Consider the following 25,560-nt stretch of genomic DNA (forward strand, 5'->3'; position numbering starts at 1 on the left):
TTTTCAGCCTCGATTCCCCATCTCCAGTGATAAGAATGTTTCTTTCTCCTGGCACAGGGAGGGCACCTTTCAGGTGGGAACATTATTTCTTGCACTTAGGAAGAAAAAGGAACATCCGAGTGTTATCCTTACATCTGCTGTTTTTCAAGCACATTTAAAACAAAGTAATTAATACACTGAAGCATCACATATTGAGACGGCATGTCCTCAATTCCATACTGCCTCCTCTAATGTGGTTTCTTCATAGTGTTAACAACTCTGATGTCAACTGCCATTATCTTAGACAACTGTCCAAAGCTACCAACTTTAGAGAATGTGCCCAAAGAGACAGGTTCAGGGGGGTTCTCTCCCACAACCCTTGCTTCTGCATTAGCCCACTTTCTTGTGTATTGAGTTTGGCCCTGGTATGTTCAAACTCATCAAGACACCATTTACACATTTGTCATTGTTAGCAGAGCCAGTCAGCTGATAACAGAGATTGATTTCCAAGGAAAAAAGAATCCACTGAGTATTCACTGATTCAACAATAATTAACCTATGTGATAATTTCATAGACACCACATTTGATAAAATCAATACCTTTTCCTAATAATGAAGTAAACATTTAAATAGAATTAGGATGACCTTTAAATGTGATAAAGGTTCTCTTGGCTTAAAATAAATATAGCATATATTTAATGAGTAAACACTGGAAATATTCAAAATCAGAAATAAACATAAAGATGTCCTTCAATATTTTTATCACCTTATATTCTCTGGCTAAGGCAGTAAGTCTTGAAATAAAAAGAATCAATTTTGTGAACTAAGATACTAAATAAAGTACTCAAAAATCACATAAGCATACATCTGAAAAAGCCAAATGAATTAACTAAAAGCTTTCTTCATTAATAAAGACTTATAAAGTGACTTGGAATAGGATAAATACCTAAAAAGCAATAATACTCCAAATGAAAATAACCAAATATACCATAAAATGGAAAAGAAAAGTTATTCAAAGAGCAACAAATAAAAGACATGCCAACTCAATGTGAAATGTATTAAAACTGTTAAAACTTTGATTGAGAGATACAATTTGAATAATTAATAGGAAGAGTTACATTTATATTAAGTGGAAAATTTTAACATAAAGGCATCATGGCTTCTCAAACTTATTAAAGTAATTATATCCAAAAATACAACAGGACCTTTCTGGGAAGTCATTAGAATTAGTGTGGACTAACTGTTAAGCTTGGTGCTTATCTTATAACAAGGGACCAAAACTCTAAACAGGAATAATTAGCAAAATGTATTCTTAGGGATCAGTCTTGTCAGATATCAGAATATAGATGTGAAGAATCAGCATTTATAACTGTGAGTTTTGATATAAATGTAAAAATGTAAACCAAAGGAAAAGACCAAACACCCTGGGGACAGATTCTGTTACACTTAGTGTCACTTTTATAGATGGCTCTATAGTTTTCAAAGCTTTCTACCTGCATTACCATTTATGCCTCAAAATCATGCAGTGAAACAAGAATTATCATTATGCTTATTTTCTTCATGAAGCAATTGATACTCAGAAATTAAATGACTTGCCCAACATAATAAACAGAAGATGAATGGAGACTTGAGCCCAGATTTTTTGACCTCCCAAAGCAGGCCTCCCTTTACTATATTTTCCTCACAAAGCAATGGAGAATGGATATTTTTTTAGTGATACTGAAATTTAGAGAGAAAAAAATTTAGACTCACCATATATCCCTGCTAAAGATTAAAAAAAAAACAATCTGGTTGTCTGAAGATTTCAATATTAAAAATCAAATTATAGAAACCTTTGCAAAAGAAAAAAAAAATAGAGGCATGAGGCTGAACCAACATCTGAGATGTCTCCTCACTGAGCCCACTCAGAAGTGGGGAGCTGCAATGCATCTACTCTGTCCTGTTTTCTAGGACTGGCAACCCCTATCTACTGCAGATGAATTTCCCATTATCACAAAGATGTAGAAGTTCCCAAAGTAAAGATGAAACTCTCCAGGAAATAACTGTTCAGAGAAAGTGTGTAGTCTTCTTGTTGGACTCCTATGACTTGGGAGCATTCACTGGATCTTATAGATGGGCAATATCAGGAGTGGAAGAGCAGTCCCTACAGGTTGAGTTTATTTAAACAAACAGTTGTTGCACTGAACCAGGAAGGGATTTTGTGGATGACTCATGTTGTGGTCACTTCAGTAGGCAGGAAGCTATGAACTTTCTCATTCACCTTCTACACCCCCCTCTCCATCACAGACATTAAATCTGCTCCTCCAAATGCAAGAATATTGATGGAGTTTTGATGTGTGTGAGAGGTACAGGCAGATTTGTGGTTGTTTACAGAAACCAGGAAATCCCGAAAATTAAAGTGATCTAGAGAAATCCATTTTACTCCTCTGAAGCCAAGTTTTCCTTTCTGTAGCATGGAAATGTCTTTATTCAACCCTGTTTGTCCCTCAGGATGTCAAAATACTAAAACAGAAAAAAAAAAAAACTCCATGTAAAGTTCATTGGGACCTCAGGGAAATGTGTTATGAAATGACACAGTCTCATTGTCACCTGATATCTCATGACTTCAGCTGGTTCCACTTCTTTGCATTTCCCTTTTGGCAGGGAACTTTGCCATCTTTACATTTAACATGTCTCTGTTGAGGGACCAGCACTATTAAGCTGGTGCTTTGACAACTACATCGACATGAGACCAGGATATACGACATGCAAAGGTGAAAGGACAGTGACTAAGGGGAGCAAATGAGCTTTTAAACAAGCCTGACACCATCCAGCTAGTTTTCATATTGCCTCCTGTGAAAAATCCTGACATATTGGTACATTGCTATGAGTTATTTCTTCATATAACTGGCTACAGTAGCCTAACATTATTTGATCTTGTGAAGTGTTATCTGGGACTACAAACTTATTTTATTTTAAGCTCAATGACATTTCATCAGCAGTTAACACAGCATGAATAGCTAAAACTCACTTTGGCACAGTGCATGAGGCTCCCAAGACTTCACTGCTTTATTTTTATTTGAATACATAGCTCTCTGACTTTTCTACTTTTGATAGTTTTTGTTTTGCTCCAGCTTTGTGAGTTATGAGCCATATTTTTTAGTCCATTATTATATATTATATTATTTATTTCACCACTAGGTGTATTTGTTATCTGTAATAGTGGAAACTAATTCACTTCATTTCCCTATGTTAGCTACATCTAAAAAGGGAAGACATTTATTTCCTGATCATGCTTATAGGGGTAGAATGAAGAGGAGACAGAGATGGCCATTAAGTACTCTATGACATGCTTCCATTCTGACAAATCTCTGTTCTTGGCTCAGAGAGGACTTAAACACAGGCAGGGTTCTCACTGAACCTTCAGAGGATTCTCTCGATTTGAAACTAAAACCCAAAAAGCCTTTGACAAAGTTCAACATCCATTTATGATAAAAAAAAAAAAAAACTTTCCAGAAAGCAGGCATAGAAGGAACATACCTCAATATAATAAAAGCCATATATGATAAACCCACAGCAAACATTATCCTCAATGGTGAAAAATTAAAAGCATTTCCCCTAAAGTCAGGAATAAGACAAGGGTGCCCACTCTCACCACTACTATTCAACATAGTTTTGGAAGTGTTGGCCACAACAATCAGAGCAGAAAAAGAAATAAAAGAATCCAGATAGGAAAAGAAGAAGTAAAACTCTCACTGTTTGCAGATGACATGATCCTCTACATAGAAAACCCTAAAGACTCTACCAGAAAATTACTAGAGCTAATCAATGAATACAGTAAAGTTGCAGGATATAAAATTAACACACAGAAATCCCTTGCATTCCTATACACTAACAATGAGAAAACAGAAAGAGAAATTAAGGAAACAATATCATTCACCATTGCAACAAAAAGAATAAAATACTTAGGAGTATATCTAAATAAACAAAAGACCTATATATAGAAAACTATAAAACACTGATGAAAGAAATCAAAGAGGACACAAACAGATGGAGAAATATACCGTGTTCATGGATTGGAAGAATCAATATTGTGAAAATGAATATACTACCCAAAGCAATCTATAGATTCAATGCAATCCCTATCAAGCTACCAACGGTATTTTTCACAGAACTAGAACAAATAATTTCACAATTTGTATGGAAATACAAAAAACCTCGAATAGCCAAAGCAATCTTGAGAAAGAAGAATGGAACTGGAGGAATCAACCTGCCTGACTTCAGGCTCTACTACAAAGCCACAGTTATCAAGACAGTATGGTACTGGCACAAAGACAGAAATATAGATCAATGGAACAAAACAGAAAGCCCAGAGATAAATCCACATACCTATGGACACCTTATCTTTGACAAAGAAGGCAAGAATATACAATGGAAAAAAGACAAACTCTTTAACAAATGGTGCTGGGAAAACTGGTCAGCCACTTGTAAAAGAATGAAACTAGAACACTTTCTAACACCATACACAAAAATAAACTCAAAATGGATTAAAGATCTAAATGTAAGACCAGAAACTATAAAACTCCTAGAGGAGAACATAGGCAAAACACTCTCCGACATAAATCACAGCAGGATCCTCTATGACCCACTTCCCAGAATATTGGAAATAAAACCAAAATAAACAAATGGGACCTAATGAAACTTAAAAGTTTTTGCACAACAAAGGAAACTATAAGCAAGGTGAAAAGACAGCCTTCAGAATGGGAAGAAATAATAGAAAACGAAGCAACAGACAAAGGATTAATCTCAAAAATATACAAGCAGCTCCTGCAGCTCAATTCCAGAAAAATAAATGACCCAATCAAAAAATGGGCCAAAGAACTTAACAGACATTTCTCCAAAGAAGACATACAGATGGCTAACAAACACATGAAAAGATGCTCAACATCACTCATTATCAGAGAAATGCAAATCAAAACCACAATGAGGTACCATTACACGCCAGTCAGAATGGCTGCTATCCAAAAGTCTACAAGCAATAAATGCTGGAGAGGGTGTGGAGAAAAGGGAACCCTCTTACACTGTTGGTGGGAATGCAAACTAGTACAGCCACTATGGAGAACAGTGTGGAGATTCCTTAAAAAACTGGAAATAGAACTGCCATATGACCCAGCAATTCCACTCCTGGGCAAACACACCGAGGAAACCAGATCTGAAAGAGACACATGTACCCCAATGTTCATTGCAGCACTGTTTATAATAGCCAGGACATGGAAGCAACTTAGATGCCCATCAGCAGACGAATGGATAAGGAAGCTGTGGTACATATACACAATGGAATATTACTCAGCCATTAAAAATAATACATTTGAATCAGTTCTAATGAGATGGATGAAACTGGAGCCCATTATACAGAGTGAAGTAAGCCAGAAAGATAAATACCAATACAGTGTACTAATGCACATATATGGAATTTAAAAAGATGGTAATGATAACCTATTATGCAAGACAGAAAAAGAGACACAGATGTATAGAACAGACTTTTGGACTCTGTGGGAGAAGGCGAGGATGGGATGATCTGAGAGAACAGCATTGAAACATGTATATTATCAAGTGTGAAACAGATCGCCAGTCCAGGTTGGATGCATGAGACAAGTGCTCAGGGCTGGTGCACTGGGAAAACCCAGAGGGAAGGGATGGGGAGGGAGGTGAGAGGGGGATCAGGATGGGGGACACATGTAAATCCATGGCTGATTCACGGAAATGTATGGCAAAAACCACTACAACACTGTAAAGTAATTAGCCTACAACTAATAAAAATAAATTAAAAAAAAAATGAAACTAAAACCCTCACTAAGACCTGGATTGTTATAATGCTTTCCAGAAACTCAAAACTATCAGTCTTAATTGCTATTGAGCTACCAAGTCTCTGGGCTTTCTCTTTAAACTCAAGAAATTATTTTCTAGATGTATTTTAATTTTATTTTGTTTAAACTCTCTTACTTGATTTCTGCCCAATCAATAACATCAGCCATACATTTAATCTGCTTCTGTCTTTGAGACAGCTGAAAAACCAGCTAATTTTTCAACCTACTAGGCATAAATTCAGCCTGTATGGAAACTCAGCCTACTTTTTCACCAGTTCTGTAACAACTTTCTCAACTGCAACATGAGAAAACAGCCACCTAGATCATACAGTCACCAGAAGAATTATATAATAAGCAAGACTGCACCATATTTGGTGATTGACAACATATATTGCTGTCAATAGCAACATTTTCTTAGTAAAACAATAATAACATATGCCCCCAAGAAGACAAACAATAGATTTTTGCATGCTCTGTCCATTGCAATATTTTGCTCATGCTTAACAATAATTCATCAATCAGGGTGATCATATTAATTGACAAGGATAAGTGTTGACTTTTGCATCTGTGCTGATTATAATTTAGCCCTTCCTTTAGAAAAACTTTTTATGGGTATACAGTGGAAACAGTGTCAGACTTTATTTTTTGGGGCTCCAAAATCACTGCAGATGGTGACTGCAGCCATGAAATTAAAAGATGCTTACTCCTTGGAAGGAAAGTTATGACCAATCTAGACAGCATATTAAAAAGCAGAGACATTACTTTGCCAACAAAGATCCGTCTAGTCAAGGCTATGGTTTTTCCAGTGGTCATGTATGGATGTGAGAGTTGAACTGTGAAGAAAGCCAAGCGCCAAAGAATTAATGCTTTTGAACTGTGGTGTTGGAGAAGACTCTTAAGAGTCCCTTGGACTGCAAGGAGATCCAACCAGTCCATCCTAAAGGAGATCAGTCCTGGGTGTTCATTGGAAGGGCTGATGCTGAAGCTGAAACTCCAATACTTTGGCCACCTCATGTGAAAATTTAACTCATTGGAAAAGACTCTGATGCTGGGAGGGATTGGGGGCAGGAGGAGAAGGGGACGACAGAGGATGAGATGGCTGGATGGCATCATCGACTCGATGGACACGAGTTTGAGTAAACTCCGGGAGTTGGTGATGGACAGGGAGGCCTGGCGTGCTACGATTCATGGGGTCACAAAGAGTCGGACACGACTGAACGACTGAACTGAAGTGAGCTGAATATACATAGAGAAAAGAAGTCTAAGTGTTACAATGTGATGAATTTTCACAAAATGACCACAGGTGTGTAACCAATACTTGGATGAAGAAACAGTATTTCCAGCATCCTCAAAGTGCCCCTGTGTACCCCATCCTGCATGCTGGAAAACTCCAGAGAAAACAACCAGCCTAACTCCTAATGCTGTAGGTGTTTCATCTGTTTTATAATTTTTTAAACATGGAATTAGACATGGAATTTTATGTATGGAATTATTAGTATAAGCCTTTCTGAAGCTTAGTTAAGCTTACCACATCAAGAAGGTCTGAGCCCTAATGAAGCTTGCCTTTTCTTGGGTAACTTAAGGAAAGTGAGCTGGAAGAGAAAGGGGATGAGGAGAAGAAACATATAATCTGTCGTCCAAACTGGAATACCTCTGAGAGCAAAAGGATGTACTATACATAATGATGCTGGGACAAAAGGTGTAAACAGTGACTGTCCCCAGCAAACCAGGTCAGGTAGTCACCCTGGTGAGAAGGGATGGTAGAAGGCAGCAGGGATGCACTAGCAGGCAAAATCTATCTTAAAGATCATAAAACAGAATCTACTCATAGTGCCTGAGATGTAATTGAGTTTGGGGGCTAGAGAGCAACTTCCCATAGAGTGTGAAAGTGAAACTGTTAGTCGTTCAGTCATGTATGACTCTTTGTGACCCCATGGACTGTAGCTCACCAGGCTCCTCTGTCCATGAAATTCTCCAGGCAAGAATACTGGAGTGGGGAGCCTTCCCTTCTCCAGGGAATCTTCCTGACTCAAGGATCGAATCTGGGTCTCCTGCATTACAGGTGAATTCTTTATTGTCCGAACCAACAGGGAAGCCCCCCATAGGATGTGGTTATTGGTAAAACACAGGTCAATAATTATTTACTGAGTCCCAGGTAAGTACAAGGCACCACAAGGGCACAAAGACAGCTTGGGCATTGCTCACAATACCACAGTAAGCTCAGAGTCTAATAGCGGCAATAAGACTAGTTCACAAATAGGTAAACTGCCAATGGAAATACACAAAGCACTCTGAGTTCCAAGGACATACACAAAGAGATACATGGATTCTAAGGAATGAGAGGTCATGTCTACTGGGAGACAGGAAAAAGCACCATGGGACATGTAGCAGTTAAGATGAATTTAGAGTCTGCTCCAATGGTTCTCAACCTTGACTGCACATTAGAATTATTTGGGGAGCTTTTCAAACTCCTGTCACCCAGGAAGTAACCCAGACCAGTCAAAACAGAATCTCTAGGAAAGGTATTCAGGCAAAAGTATTTTAAAAGCTCTGTCTCCCTTGTAATTTCAGTGAAGAGTCAAAGTTGAGAACCACTATTGTAGAAAGATGAATAGGCATTAGCTGGCAGGAAAGGTGGGAAAGAGAGGGGACCATGGAGAGAACAGATGTTAGTTAGTATATTCCATTTTTGGTAGGCACACAGAGAAGAATCATTCATTGGGAATTAGATATGGAGAAAAGGCAGCAAGGCAAAAATAATTTAACCCCCTCCAGGAAAAAAAATTAATTAATTATGAAATCATTTGCTAAGGCCAATAACAGGGATGGATGGGGAAAGGATGCACTGAACATCAAGGGAACTCAGAGTGGTAATAAATCCATCATGAATCATACAAGCCATCTGATAGCTTCTGTTCCTCACATTAGCATCCCATTAAGCCGTTATTAGTGAGAGCAAGGAAACTGAATGAAACCAGCTTCCTGGGTTAGCACTAGCAGCCGGGAGAGAGTTAACAAGCTGTGTCTTTCACTAGCACCTTTAAGGACCTGAGCTCCATTTGTAAGTGATGCTTAGAGGCCCCAAATCTTGACCTATCACACTCCTGCTGTGGGAGTTTGGGGGGCGGCTAGAATTAATCACAGTGGGGACACAATTTACCAATCAATATCAGCCAATTAGAAGGCTCCCTGCTGTGGAGAGTTCCCTTGGAATGCCAGATGACCTCTGCCCTTGACTTTTCATGGGGGCAGATGTTTCTTTATCATAGCTGCTGATAAGTATGGTATTAGAGGGTATGTAGCTCATTTCACAACATGCCAACCCTACCAGGGCACCTTGAGGCTGAAGATTCTTAGGACTTACATATGAGCCACCTGTCCATGGAAGACACAGATGGAAATTGTATCAGTAATTAATTCACAGTCAATGTGCCACTTTTTCTGCAAACTAACCCCCAACCTTTGAGAAGACATTGATAACAAGAAAACAGGAAACTCAGTCTTTCTGGTGAATTCACTCTGGTGTCACTCTCTTGCTCTACTGCTTCTGCTATATCCATCAGGAGAGAGGAGATTCCAAGACCTGGAGCACAGTCAGAGGTGGCCAGATTTTTAACACATCAGTTTTGCCAATGGCCCATTACAGAACCACCTAGTGGGAAAAAAGTCCTAGTAGCTGCCATTGTGTTCTATGGCATGGTCCAGGGACTCAAGACAGAGCTTCAGCATGGGCTCTAGGACCTCCCATCCTCCCTGAACTTATGTGATAGCTGTTTGTCATTATTGTTTATAGAGTCAGACCAATTTTTTTTTTATCAATTTTTCTGAGATCTTTGCCACAGTGGTAATAAGCCCCAGGGCAAGAAAGTTTAGAAAAAGAAAAGTAAATGATTTTGGAAAATGTTCTGAAATTTATCATTTATTTTTCTGCTTTTTACTTTCTAATCTTTATTTTAAAGAGAAAAATCTATGATTTACAGCTTTTCCTGAAGACTCCAGGACTTCAGGCAATTGACCCCAATCTCCTTATTTGTTTCATCCCCTCTTGAAGGACTGCAAGCATGGTTTCTTCAGAGGCCCACTTAAGAAAAACTTCTCAACTCTTCTCCTTCTAAGAATCCCCTGCCTCCATCCCTAGAGAATCATGGCTTCAAAATGAAAATAAAACAAAGTCTTGAGCTGACTTTAGTAAGTACAAGACCTGGGGCTTGTGACTCCCTACCCTGCCCTTACCCCAATCCATAAATCTTTTCATTTAAGTCAAACTTGATAAAAAAAGAAAAAAAAAATTTAAAATTTCCTTGAAGGGAAAAACAAGTTTTTGGAAGGTCAACCTAGAAGTTGTGAATGGATATGTTATGGACAGCATCATAGATTTTGCCTTGGAAATATAGGAAGAGAAGGAAAGTTTCATAAGCTGATGATATTTATACAAATTAGACCCAAGAATACTGAAGTATTTAAATGTACCACCTGGCAAGAGTCAACCTCTTTCTGTCTTGACCCTTCTCATTCACCAAATCCCTAAGTGACTCACTGTCTAAGCCCGTCCCCAAATATAAAACAGTCACCCCACATCACCTGATCTGAGAGTTGACTCTGCCCACATTCATTACTGCTATAAAAGGGGACATTGTCACCTTCCTATCTCATCACCCAGCTCTAAAAGCTTTGCAACCCTCTGCTGTTTGCACACTTGCCAAAAACGTTTAGCTTGATTCTTATCAGGAGAGAAAAACCCAGACAAGTCCAAATCAAGAGACATAGATGCTTGTGTGAGTGCAGGCACAAAACTGGCAAAATGTTAAAGCAATCATTGGGTCTAGTAAATATTATCAGGATTATATTACTTTTTCAATTTTTCTGTAGGTTCAAAATTTTTTCAAAAACCTGAGGTGTACTTCATACTGACATAGCCTTCAATCTGCTGCATGTTCATGAATTAACTATGATAGTCAAAAAAAACTAGTCTTACACTGGTATTTGGCACAGGAAATGAAACAGATTATTAAACCAATTTTCGACAAAACTAGAGGATCTATATGAAATCCTGAATTCCCTTTATCAGGAAACAATCTCTCAAAGGAAAATAATACCATGCCCAAGGGACCAACTTCCTCATGAACAGAATTTAGAAAAAGTTCTTCCCTCCATGGTGACAAATCTTGTTTAAACTGCCTCATCAAAAGATGAAGAATTCTCAATTAACTAACTCAAAGAACTCAGATATCAAAATGGCAAATTTTCAGGAGAAAGCCACGGCTTTAGATACGGAAGGACCTCAGAAGTAATTTTATTAACTACATTAAATGGTAAATAGGTTTCCTGCAATGTGAATGAGACCAAAAATGGATAATCAATTTATTTTATCTAAGAAATGTTAGACTAAATTATACTTTAAATTTCTTGATTTAAGGTCACCAGCTATATATATTTACTTTATAGCCACATACATATTACATGATACAAACACATATATGTGGCATGATACATAACATGCTTCTAAGGGCAATTTATTAGATTTATTTACCACATTGTTTACCAGTTTTGTGCCCAGGAAAGACATTAGTCAACTTAATACTATTTTTAACTGCCTAGATGAATTTGTATTTGAATATGAAAATTTATCAAGTTGTCTATTATTTTTGTTGATTAAATACATATCTTTAAAAAATATTATAAGTTGACTAATGTCTTTCCTGGGCACAAAACTTGTAAACAATGTGGTAAATAAATCTAATAAATCTCACTTAGAACCATGTTATGCATCATGCCACATATACTTGTTTTTATCATGTAATATGCATGTGTCTATACAAGTAAATATATATAACTGCCAACCTTAAATCAAGAGATTTAAAGTATACTTTAGTCTAACATTTGGCTCAGATGGTAAAGAATCTGCCTGCAAAGCAGGAGATGCAGGTTCAATTCCTGGATTGGGAAGATTCCCCTGGAGAAGGGAATGGCTACCCTCTCTAGTATTTTTGCTTAGAGAATTCCATGGACAGAGGGGCATGGCGGGCTATAGTCCATGGGGTTGCAAAGAGTCGGACACAATTGAGCAACTAACACTTTCAGAGATCACTAAAATGTATAAGAAAGAAAAGACAAACAAACAGTAAAACCATCACAAACTGTGTATCTATAAAAAGGAAATATGCAGCACATTTTGTATTTTCAACATGATTAACAAGGCTAATAATCTGTATTCAGAAGCATTAGTCCATGTAGCACATGCTACTTAAAGCTCTCGGACTGATGATCAGAATAATAATCATGAACAACTTTTCCTGAATGCTTACCAACTGCCAGGCACTACATTAAGCACTTTGCATATATTATGTGTCTTGTTTAACCCTCATTTTGTAGAGGAAGCTCCTCAGACCCAGAGAAGTTGAGTGATCTGCCCAAGGTCATGTGTTTCATAAGTGGCCAAGCAGAGGTCCAAATCCAAGGGTCTCACTTCAGACCCCACACTTATCACCATTCCAGGCACTGCAACTGTCAATAATGGGCTCGGGATGAGACAGTGAATGGGGACCACTCCTGCACAAGTCACCTCACAGCATGACAAAATGGTATAACTGTTCTGTTCTCCATTTGTTTTCCAGGTCGAAATCTCAAATACTGTAAGACAGAAACTGTACAGTACTGTGTGCAGGTGGACCACATTGTTTTGGAAATACGTGATTCAGGCCAGCCACCTGCCCCTGCTTTCCAGGATTCTACCACTCAGCTCTGATCGAGCGAGCATCCCTCCTCCTGTCACCAGCAAAGCCCAGGAAAAGTTTCCAAGAATTAAAAATAGAATCTGGGTAATAAAATACAGTCTAACCTTTTTTTTTGTTTGTGCTTGGACTAGTTTCATTTGCTCATAGAGGGGCATGTGCAGAGGCCTCACACTGGCCATTCAGGCCAGTTCCTAGTGCAAAATGGCCGTGCCCACACCTCAGCTCAGGGCGTGTGCAGGAGCGCTGTGAGTGGCACTGCAATTCAAGATGGCGGCAGCAGGCCGTGTGCACAGTCGCTGCTCTCGCGCTGTGACCCACAGCCCTGAGCGACAGGCCTGCGCCAGACTCGTGAAAGCTCCGCCCCCTTTCCTCCATACTAAGACTTCAATAAAGCAGCCCTGCTGATGGCTTGTTGGGGAGATCGTGTGATAAAGGGCAAGGTTCCCCAACTTCTGGGATCTAATGCCTGATGGTCTAGTGGAGCTGAAATAATAATAGAAATAAAGTGTATAATAAATGTAATGCGCTTGAGTCATCCTGAAACCATCCCTCCCACCCTCACCCCCAGGCCAAGGAAACATTGTCTTTCTCAAAAACCAGTCCCTGGGGCCAAAAAAGGTTGGGGATCCCTGATATACAGCACAATCTCGCATCTGTCCATTTTCTGATCCAAAAATAAAAGTTTCACTAGCTTATGATCCCAGCTTGGCCTGATTCTGTTGGCCCAAAGGACACCGAGCAGGAGGACCCTTGCTGGGGACCAACTCTGGAAAGTAGATGACAGTCCTCAACCTTAGGTACCCATTGTGAGCTTGATCATGAGAACTGTTTTTGCCAAGGCCTGGAAAGGCCCTGCTAACAGGGGAAAAAAATCAACCTGGAGCCTAAACAGGAAAGAACCTTTCTCTTCCACAGATCAGAAGGCGGGGCTAAAGATGTTGGCTTTACCTGACTTGAAGACAGTGGAAAATGAAGTAAGCACCATGTACTGCACTTGGCACATAGGAAACATGCAGCAAATGGCTATTGTTGTTACACAGTTTTACCCTTGTGCTCTCTGTAACAGAATTTAGTCATGCATCTTAAAAAATCTGTGTTGGATCCCACTGCTGGGGAGAGGGAAAGGTTACCCCTAATACACTCTGAGAGTGACAGACAGATGGAGCCCTGGGGATCCTCCATTTGCTGGAAGAAACCCCAATTCTTTCAGCCTGTAAAGTAGTGGCACACAGCAGAAAGGTGAAATTATTCACTGGACAAATGGATTAGAACATGTGACTTGTATTAATAGGACCTTTGCCATCACAGCCTTATCAGGCTGAATGAAAGCCATTATTTCATAATTTTAATTTTAACTTGTAACTCAGATACTCAGTTTCCTCAATCTACATATTCCCCCTACAACTACAGAATCATCAGTTTGACATTGTAACTTGGGAGCGGGGGAGCCATTTTTTAAAGAAAAGCATCTTTAAGCATTTTAGGCATTTTAAGCATTTTAATTAGGGGCTATTTAGATTATTTTAGTCTGTTAAAAAGAGAAAAAAAGAAAACATAATACTTTTTGGATACTTCAGATTTCTTTCCCTTTGCTTTGATGATCTTCTTCTTTTCTTCCCTTAGTTTTAATCTCTGTTCAAAAGCAAACTTTTAAACCCTGTAAGTAGAAACTGAAACAATTTCTGGGTTTTGTACATCACCTGGCTCATTCTTCAGAATATTCTTTGCTCTATTTTTTAATGTACATTTTTAAAGGTAATAATGTAATAAGCTTTGACCTTTAACATCTTCAAAGAAATCAGTTAGAAAGAGAGAAGGACTAGGTCATAAACAGAATGGGAAAAAATCTAACAAGGACAGGAAGACATAGAAAAGTCCTCAAATGGACTGTGTGTGTGTTGTTTTTCTTTTGTGTATGTGTGTTTCAAGCAAAGAAATTTTGAGATTTAAAAAAAAGTAAGAATGAGAAAGAAGGTAAGCTACTTTTTCATAGGCAAAGATTTGTAAAGCAAAGTAAAGGAGAAAAGAGTTGTAAAAAATCATTGTGGTTCTCTGTGGCACCTGTTTATACCATCAAGCTGACACTTCCAGGCGCTATGTGTCCACATTGTCATTCGGATTCTTTGTTCTCAGCCAGGAGGAGAGAAGGATGCTCTCTCTATTTCTCTTCCTTTTCCTTCCTTTTCCCTCCGTCTCCCCTCCCTTCTCCTCTCTCTTCTCTTCATTCTCCCTCTGCTTTTAAATTCAGCTTCGGATAGCATGCTTCCTGATTTGCCTGCAAACATGCTCCTTTTCCTGGTACGGATAACTTTTTGTTTGATCAAAGAAAACCAGTGAATTAAAACTCCTTCTGAAACCAAAAGTTCTTCCATGTTGTATCACAGTAAAATCTACAGCAGAGCCCCTGAAGCTGTTATCATGCTGCAATGAACATAGGAACCGAGGCAAAGCCAATACAAGGTGAGTTCAACAGTCACGTGTATCTGAGGCTAAGGGAAAAATTACTCCTGAGAGAAGTAACATGTTGGCTGAAATTCATTATGAAATATAAATGACTAATGTCAAATGCTTTGCAGAAGCAGAAATTGATGAAGGGGAGGGCAGAGATAGGAAAGGGTGAAGAAGCCTTTAAGAAGGGAGACTTTAGCAGAGGGGAGAAAAATAAGCAGAAAAAGAAAACCTTTTCTGAAGGTCATCTGGGTTTGTGCCTCTATTTCACCTTGAACTTGCTTGACCCTTCACAGATGTGTGAAAGAGTCCAGGTATAGTCATTCAAAATCAAACAGAAAATGGACACCTATCTCAGAAAAATGGGAGGAATCTACAAAAATTCAAGGCAGTCATAGCCTAATTGTATCTCAGGTTTGGGCCAGCCAACAACTCCCAACCCTAGATCAGCTCCTGAAATTCTACCATTCCTGTCTCACCTGGAAGAGGTGGGTAGGTGTGTATGTGTGCTAAGTCACTTCAGTTGTGTCAGACTCTTTGCAACCTGGGCAGAGCCAGAATTTCCAAGCTCATCACTGGACCACTGGAGGAATGTTTTGGCATTCCTCCATTTCTTGTTCCTTGAGCACATCAGCATTCTTATGCTGGTTTTGCTATCTTAAACAGTCTCTGACCTTCAACAGTCTCTGAAATTTAATAGTCCTAATAGACTATTCCTGTCTAACTCCAAAAGTCCATGGCAAGAGGTAGTTTCTCATCTGCTGAGCACTACTTCAGTTTTATTGTATAGGTTAGAGAGTTAGTTTGTGAGACTAGAATATCTCATTGAGGTCTACTTGCCTCTTCCTCTCCAAAGTATTAACTTATAGAAGTAAAGATAATTTACCTCCAAAGCAGTTATGGCATTATTCCCAAATCTGAGGATTACCAAAGGTCTCCTGACATAATTTTCTCCCTAAATATCAACAATAACAAAATGTATTTATATATATAATCATAATATCTCTCCATTTACTGAATGTTTATTATGAGTCAGACACTTTGTGTGTGTGTGTGTGTGTGTGTGTGTGTGTGTGTGTATCAGCTCATTTATAGATAAAATAGTCCTATCCTATGCTAAGTCACTTCAGTCGTGTCCGACTGTGTGTGACCCCATAGACGGCAGCCCACCAGGCTACCCCGTCCCTGGGATTCTCCAGGCAAGAACACTGGAGTGGGTTGCCATTTCCTTCTCCAAAATAGTCCTATAGGAGGACATATATATATATATATATATATCCCATACGTATATAGAGTAAGACCAATCCCATTTTACGAATGATAAAATTGAAATTCGGTGAGCTTGAACTACTAATTAGTGGCAATGGTAGCACATGAACCCAGACAGCCTGACTTCAGAAATCTGTGAGCTTACACTACACTAAATGCCTCTGTATATGCCTCTAGCCATCTTATAATACCTCTGCATAAATCCTTTACAGTAGACCAGAAGCTCCTCACATTCAACTGTGTCCAGATTTGCTTGATTTCATATTCTCAGTGTCAAGGCCAGATCTATAAGAAAATGGTCAATGTATTTGGAAGTAATGCATGGAGGAGCTTCCCTGGTTTGCACATGGAACACCCTCCTCACCTCCCCATTATATATCTAGGGTCACAGCTATCTACAATGCCATTGGAAAGATGCGCTAAATAAGGCTTTATAATGTGATTTTGGAATAGATAAAAGTTCCTTTCTTCATATCTGGACCTTATACTAACTTGTGGAGCCTGTGGTAGCATTTACCTGGACCTAAAATGATGGTTCCAATAGCTTTTAGGCCATTAAATGGATGGCTTATCTCACCTTAACCAGAAAATCAGTTTCTTGCTTTCCCTCTCTCTTCCTCTCTTTCTCTCTCCCTCCCTTTCTCTCTCTCTCTCACACACACACATACACACACATGCACACATACACTTCATCTGTTTCCTTCCTGATTAAGGTTATCCTACACTGGGCTTGCCAGGTGGCGCTCATGGTAAAGAACCCACCTGCCAATGCAGGAGACATAAGAAACGCCAGTTTGACCCCTGGGTCGGGAAGATCCCCTGGAGGAGGGCATGGCAACCCACTCCACTATTCTTGCCTGGAGAATCCTATGGACAGAGGAGCCTGCAGGGCCACAGTCCATGGGTCGCAAAAGAGTCAGACACGACTTAGCGACAGAACAGCAACAAACAACAACAAAGAACTTCTCTAGGAAATTTCAAATGTATTTGGAATATAACAACAGAACATATTTTCTGAAATTATGTATAACAAAGCCATTTCTCCACCAGCTATTCCGGTGGACCAGAGCCTGCTTGTTCCAGAAGCCCCAGGATGCCTTAAGAATATTTGTCTCATTATCCCCATTATTTTCCCCTCCAGGGAACTGTCCCTAATAAACTTTGCTATGACTCCTCTCCTGGCTAGTTTTAATATGAGCCAAGGGGAAGATTCAGAAAAGCATGAGTTCTTTTCTGCCTGGGCTTGCAAAATTGTCTCACGGCAGATGCATCTGTTAGTAATGGTTGAGACTATCTGTACAGCATAAGACAACTTGTTGAGAGATGACTCTGAAAAGATCCCCTTCCAAGGAACATTTAATCTCTTAGTACCTTTTCATGACAGTAGGATCATTAATTTAGTGGCTGCAGAAGACTAGACGATGCCTTCTCACAAACATGGCCATCTTAAAGGAACACTTGCACTGTGCAACCAAGAGGACCTTGAGACCTTCAAGGCCCCCAAGACTATAAATATTACCCGGGAGGATATTTCAGGTTCATATCCCATTTCAAATTCTCACCCTCTCTCGGGGCCCCAGAAGAATGAGCCTGATAAAGATCTTTGAGAGACTAGAAACCCTTATCATTCTGTACATGGCCAGAAAGACCTCAAATCTAAAGCCAGATTCTTAGGACGCTGATAAAATCAGAAAACCCCTAAATTTATTCTTAAACTCACTACTCCTATCACCTTTTGGTCTCAGTCTGAAATAAAATCACCATAGTTTCTAGCTAGAAATTTAGAGTGGCCTAGACATGAATACCAGGCTTCCCTGGCAGCTCAGATGGTAAAGAATCTGCCTGCAATGCAGGAGACCTGGGTTCAATCCCTGAGTTGGGAAGATCCCCTGGAGGAGAGCATGGCAACCCACTCCAGGATTCTTGCCTGGAGAATCCCCATTGATGGAGGAGCCTGGAGAGCTACAGTCTATGGAGTCGCAAACAGTCAGACATGACTGAGCGACTAAGCACATCACAGCATACAGCACAGACGTGAGAATACCAGGCTCAATGGCCTCAAGACAAAACTGGAATCATCTTGGGGTGTCCTGTTTCCTCTGTAGCTTTATTTGACAGCATGTTAACTGATACGTAAGGCCACTCTGCTCAAGCCAGGGATTATAGACCCTAAGAAGCACATGGCCACATGCCAGGAAAACAAGAAGCTGCAGGATAAACATGGGACATTCTCCTGGAGTGCCAATAATAGGGGAAATTCCTTTTTTTTAAAGAGCATTACAAACTAGAGTACTATACAAACATGGAGTAAAATGCAAAATTCATGGACTTTTAAAATAAAACAAATCTTAAAACTATAAATAAATTTTGACCCTGAAGCAAGAGCTTCCAAATCCTTCCCCAGATCTCCGGGGCCTAAATGTTTATCCTCCTCCTCCATTAGGGGCACTTTGATGGGTATTTGAGAAAAACTGTCTTAATGCACCTCTCCCAGAGTCACTGATATTTTAAAAAGATACTCTTAATGAAAAATAAAATCTGTTACCAAAAAAGAGAGAGAATGAATTAAGGAAAAAGAAAAAAAGAAGTATTTACAGTACATATAGCATATACTTATGGCACTAGTCCTCATTGTATGAAGGTGGAATCTGAGATTCAGAAAGGCTGAATAATTCGCCTGACGCCATATTGAGTGGCAAAGTCAAGGCAGGCAAGGAAGAGAGATTGTGAGTAAGGAGATCCTTTTCTGAAACCCTGGTATCGTTGCCCAAGGGCAGTCATTCACTCCACCTCTGTGAACAAGCCCTGGGATCCCCGCAGTTGGTGTATAGCTGTAGCACTGCCATCTTGCTCTAGGAAGGATTCTACCACGTGCCTACTAGCACTGCAGCACCCTGCCAGGCTCAGAGAGAGTGAGTTCATGTTTATTTCCTCAGGAGATATTGCTCATTTCTTCCCAATTTTATCGAGGTAAAATTGACATAAAACATATCCTAAAGGAAATAAACCCTGAATATTCATTGGAAGGACTGATGCTGAAGCTGAAACTCCAATGCTTTGGTCACCTGATGTGAAGAACCAACTCATTGGAAAAGACCCTGATGCTGGGAAGGACTGAAGGCAGGAGAAGAGGGCAACAGAGGATGAGATGGTTAGAGAGCATCACTAACTCAATGGACATGAACTTGAGCAAACTGGGAGATAGTGTTGGACAGGGAAGCCTAGTGTGCTGGGGTCGCAAAGAGTCAGACAAGACTTAGCAACTGAACAATGAACAACATTGTATTAGTTAATCATATTAGTGTACCATGGGGCTTCCCGGGTGGCTCAGTGGTAAAGAATCCTCCTGCCAATGCAGGAAATGCAGGAGACATGGGTTCAAACTCTGAGTCAGGAAGATCCCCTAGAGGAGGAAATGGCAATTCACTCCAGTATTCTTGCCTGAAAAATCCCATGGACAGAGGAGCTTGGCAGGCTACAGTCCATGGATTCCAAAGAGTCAGACAGGACTTATCAACTGAGCACATACACACATACACATAGTGTACAATATGATATTTAATATATGTGTATGTTTCAAAATGCTCATTACAGTAAGTTTAATTAACATCCATCACCTCACACAGTAACAATTTTTTTCTCATGATGAGTGTTTTTTAAGATCTACTCTCTTAAACAACTTTCAAATATATGATACAGTATTGTTAACTCTAATCACTATGCTGTATGTTTTATCCCCAGAACTTGTTTATCATATAACTAGAAGTTTGTTCTTTTTGATCATCTTCTCCCATTTCCTCCATGGCCTATTCTCCACCTCTGGCAACCATCAGTGTATTCTATTTCTATGAATTCAGATTTTGTAGATTCTACATAAAAGTAAGATCATACAACCTTTGTCCTTCTCTGTGTCACATTTCATTTAGCATAATGCCCCCAAGGTCCATCCACATTGTCCCAAACAGCAGAATTTCCTTCTTTTTATGGCTGAAATTTATATATGTCACATATTTTTACTCATTCACCCACTGATGGACACAGATTCAATCCATGTCCTAGCTATTATAAACACTGCAGCAATGAACATGGGGGTTCTCAGAAGATATTTCTGTTGTCCTCTGTGTATCCCTCCAGCCAAGCCAGGGATAGTTTTGATGAGAGAGACTTGCTATACTTGGCAGTAAAAAAGGTCTTTGAAGGAATCTCATGAAAATTAAAAAATGACCAACCTGAGGATGCCTGATTATTTTGGTTCTTCTTCTCTCTGTGCTTCTCTCTGAGTCTCTAAAACTCTTCCTTCCTCAGTTTCCATTTTTCTCTGCCTCTGACTTTTATTTTTCTTTCTATCCATTCTCTATGTCTTCCTCTTCTATCCATTTTTCTCTTTATTTGATTTGAAAAAATTGCATCATTTGCTTAAAGACCTAAATGTAAGACTGGATACTATAAAACTCCCAGAGGAAAACATAGGCAGAACACTCTTTGACATAAATCAAAACCATATTTTTGGGGATCCATCTCCTAAAGTAAAGGAAGTAAAAGCAAATATAAACAAATGAAACCTAATTAAACTTAAAAGCTTTTGGCCAGAAAAGGAAGCCATCAATAAAATGAAAAGACAACGTACTGAATGGGGAAAAAATTTGCAAATTATATTCCCAATAAAGAGTTAAATTTATATATTCCCAAAATATATAAACAGCTCATACAACTCAATATCAAAAAAAAAAAACCCAATTTTAAAAATAAGCAGATCTGAGTAGACATTTTTTCCAAAGAAGACATACAGATAGACAACACATACAATAAAAAATGTTTAATACTGCTAATCATCAGGGAAATGCAAATCAAAACCATAATAATATATCACCTCACACCTGTCTGAATGGCTGTCATCAAAAAGTCTGCAAATAACAAACACTGGCAAAGATGTAGAGAAAAGGGAATACTCCTACATTGTCAGTGGTAATGGAAATTGGTACAGCCACTGTGGAAAACAGTATGGAGAATTTTCAAAAAAATAAAAATAAAATTACCATATTACCTACCAATTCCACTACTGGTTATATATCTGAAAAAAACATTAACTTGGAAAGATACACGCATCCCAACGTTCATAACACCATTATTTACAATTCCCAAGACAAGGAAGCAACTCGTGTCCATCAACAGATGAATGATAAAGATGTGTTATAAATATAGAATGGAATACTACTCATTCATAAAAAAAGAATGAAATATTGCCATTAGCAAAAACATAGATGGACTTAGAAGGCATTGTTAATGGAAATGTCAGATAAAGACAAATACTGCATGATATCATTTACATGTGGAATCTTAAAAAAATAGACTTTTTTTTAAAGAAAAATAAACTATTGAATATACCAGAAGAGAAGCAAACTCACAGATACAGAGAATTAACTATGGTTCCAGTGGGATGGGGGAGAATTAGGAGGTACAAACTACTGGGTGTAAGATAATCTCAAGGATGTATTATACAACATGGGGAATATGTGAATATTTTGTAATAACTGTAAATGGAAAGTAACATTTAAAAATTATATAAAAATTAAAAATTTTTTTTAAAAAAGAAAAATTGTGTCCTTTGCTAACAAGCCTGAGGACATAAGCATCACAATTATGTAATTAAAATATGCAAAGCAAGTGGCAGCCCAAGTACATTGCTTGGAGTTTTTTTGCATATTTATTAATTTATTTATTAATTATAATTTAATTTGAAATATTTTAGCCTAGACTGAGATATTCTGAATATGCCACTTAGTTTAAACTCCCACTCCAGGGGCAGTCAGCTGCCTTAATGGAAAATCTATACTCCTGGGGTGCCCAGTTAGCATCACATTTGAGAGGACTACTCTAGAAGCAGCTATAGCAAATGATTTTGTCTTCTGTATCTCAATCAGTACCCAAGATTTTCTAATTAGTGAAGTGAATTTTAGAAATATTTAAAATGGTGATTTATTAAATAAATGAGTGGCTTTTTAGAGTATCACAGAAGTTTCCATATATTTGTAACATCACTCCTTAAATATCTTATTTTACAGAAGTGAAAAATGAGATTCAAAAGGTTAAAAATGTGCTTTATTGGTAAAATTTAGATGTATTCAAGATGTATAGACTGAACAAAATATTTATAAGGCTCTCTGCATCCTTGCTTGGGTATCAGAATCGAGCTGGACCTGTAGCCTGTCTCTTTAAGATGATGCCCCAGACTTGATGTCTGAATGGTCCTATACCCGATCATTAGCCAGGACTTCTGTAGCCTAAACTGATCTGAACAGTTGCAGATCCTACCTCTACAATATCACCACATCTTCCCCAGTGGACCTTTCATACAAGTGAAGATAAACAAAAGGTGAGATCCCTGAGATATCATCAGGTTGGCAGAGCAGGTTGTATGAGCTCCTTTGTGCCAACCTGCTCATATTCATTTATGGGGCAGAATTTGTCTTGAGATCCGCCTTCACCTGACTGAAAGGTTGTGAGGAAATAACTAATTCACACCTCAAGTTTCTTCAAGGCTCTGCTATATCCCCCAAAGAACTTGAGATTTGTTCATTAAAAATAGCCTTGGGTTAGTTAGGATAAAGAATCTGCCTGCAATTTGGGAGACCTGGGTTTGACCCCTGGGTTGGGAAGATCCCCTGGAGAAGAGAATAGCAATCCACTCCAGTATTCCTGCCTGGAGAATCGCATGGACAGAGGAGCCTGGCAGGCTACAGTCCACGGGATTGCAGAGTCGGACATGACTGAGCCACTAATACACTGTTAACCACAGTGTAAGGAAATAAGCAAAGGGAGCTTTGTTTCATATTTTTGCTGCTTCCAAAGCTCTGTGAAAAAGGAAGTCTGAGAGGAGCTAGTGGAATGTCAGAATCATGCACTAAGAGGCTGTGAGAGATCTAGGTTCCCCATCTTCCCACCAATTACCTGTATGACTAGGCGGCAAATCATTTAATCCTCTGAGTCTCGATTGCTGCATCTGTAAAACAGGAATAATTGCTTACCCAGTGTGTCTTGAGTTTTACAAGTTATTGTTCAAAGAAGTTGCAGCTTTGCTTTCACAACTTTAAAATGCTTTGACTCTTTTTTATTTAAATTCTTGGAGTTTATAGTTTTTGAGGATAGCAGCTTTCAGCTTTCAAAGTCCGATTCTTTGTTGCCCCATGGACTGCAGCACTCCAGGCTTCCCTGTCCACCACCAACTCCCAGAGCTTGCTCAGACTCATGTCCATCAAGTCAGTGGGGCCATCCAACCATCTCATCCTCTGTCATCCCCGTCTCCTCCTGCCCCCAATCCCTCCCAGCATCAGGGTCCTTTCCAGTGAGTCAGTTCTTCACATCAGGCAGCCAAAGTATTTGAGCTTCAGCTTCAGCATCAGCCCTTCCAGTGAATATTCAGGACTGATTTCCTTTAGGATTGACTGACTGGCTCTCCTTGCAGTCCAAAGGACTCTCAAGAGTCTTCTCCAACACCACAGTTCAAAAGCATCAATTCTTCAGCTCACAGCTTTCTTTAGAGTCCAACTCTCACATCCATACATGACTACTGGAAAAATCACAGCTTTGACTAGATGAACCTTTGTTGCAAAGTAATGTCTCTGCTTTTAATATGCTGTCTAGGTTGGTCATAACTTTCCTTCCAAGGAGTAAGCATTTTTAAATTTCATGGCTGCAGTCACCATCTGCAGTGATTTTGGAGCCCAAGAAAATAAAGTCTCTGTTTCCATCGTTTCTCCATCTATTTGCCATGAAGTGATAGGACCAGATGCCATGATCTTCATTATTTGAATGTTGAGTGTTAAACCAGCTTTTTCACCCTCCTTTTTCACTTTCATCAAGAGGCTCTTTAGTTCCTCTTCACTTTCTGCCATAAGGGTGGTATCATCTGTGTATCTGAGGTTATTGATATTTCTCCCTGCAATCTTGATTCTAGCTTGTGCTTCAAACTGCCCAGCATTTCACGTGATATACTCTGCATATGCAGATATGCAGATGACACCACCTCACATATGCAGATGACCTCAGATATGCAGATTATACCAACCTTATGGCAGAAAGTGAAGAAGAACTAAAGAGCCTCTTGATGAAAGTGAAAGAGAAGAATGAAAAAGTTGGCTTAAAACTCAACATTCAGAAAACTAAGATCATGGCATCTGGTCCCATCACTTCATGGCAAATAGATGGGGAAACAGTGGAAATAGTGACAAACTTTATTTTGGGGGGCTCCAAAATCACTGCAGATGGTGACTGCAGCCATGAAATTAAAAGATGCTTATTCCTTGGAAAAAAGTTATGACCAACCTAGACAGCATATTAAAAAACAGAGATATTATTTTGCCAACAAAGGTCCATCTAGTCAAAGCTATGGTTTTCCCAGTAGTCATGTATGGTTGTGAGAATAGGACTGTAAAGAAAGCTGAGCACCAGGGAATTGATGCTTTTGAACAGTGGTGTTGGAGAAGACTCTTGAGACTGCAAAGAGATCCAACCAGTCCATCCTAAAGGAAATCAGTCCTGAATATTCTTTAGAGGGACTGATGCTGAAGCTGAAACTCCAATACTTTGGCCACCTGATGCAAAGAACTGACTCTTTTGAAAAGACCCTGATGCTAGGAAAGATTGAGGGCAGGAGGAGAAGGGGAAGACAGAGGATGAGATAATTGGATGGCATCACCGACTCAATGGACATGAGTTTGAATAAACTCCAGGAGTTAGTGATGGACAGGAAGGACTGTCATGCTGCAGTCCATGGGGTCGCAAAGAGTCAGACACAACTGAGTGATTTAACTGAACTGACTGAACTCTGTATATAAGTTACATAAGCAGGGTGACAATATACAGCCTTGATGTACTCCTTTTCCAATTTGGAAGCAGTCTGTTGTTCCACGACCAGTTCTAACTGTCGCTTCTTGACCTGCATACAGATTTCTCAGGAGACAGGTAAGGTGGTCTGGTATTCCCATCTCTTGAGGAATTGTCCACAATTTGTTGTGATCCACACAGTCAAAGGCTTTCAGTTCAGTTCAGTTTAGTCACTCAGTCATGTCCAACTCTTTTCGACCCCATGAACTGCAGCACACCAGGCTTCCCTGTCCATCACCAACTCCCAGAGCTTACTCAAACTCATGTCCATCAAGTCGGTGATGCCTTCTAACCATCTCATCCTCTTTCATCCCCTTCTCCTCCCACCTTCAATCTTCAATCAGCATCAGGGTCTTTTCCAATGAGTCAGTTCTTCGCAACAAGTGGCCAGAATATTGGGG

The 25,560-nt window shown here is 39.3% G+C and overlaps 1 long non-coding RNA gene across 3 annotated transcripts in view; it reads right to left on the bottom strand.

The window, feature by feature from the left end:
• LOC139032134 (uncharacterized) overlaps window positions 1-25,560 on the bottom strand; it is a 162,006-nt gene that overhangs the window by 58,060 nt on the left and 78,386 nt on the right. For all 3 annotated transcript variants that reach the window (XR_011484660.1, XR_011484659.1, XR_011484658.1), the window contains one exon: window positions 23,225-23,276. This is a non-coding gene — a long non-coding RNA (uncharacterized lncRNA). The remainder of the gene's footprint in view (window positions 1-23,224; window positions 23,277-25,560) is intronic.

The sequence above is a fragment of the Odocoileus virginianus genome, chromosome 30 (assembly GCF_023699985.2).
Source record: "Odocoileus virginianus isolate 20LAN1187 ecotype Illinois chromosome 30, Ovbor_1.2, whole genome shotgun sequence".
Lineage (NCBI taxonomy): Eukaryota > Metazoa > Chordata > Mammalia > Artiodactyla > Cervidae > Odocoileus > Odocoileus virginianus.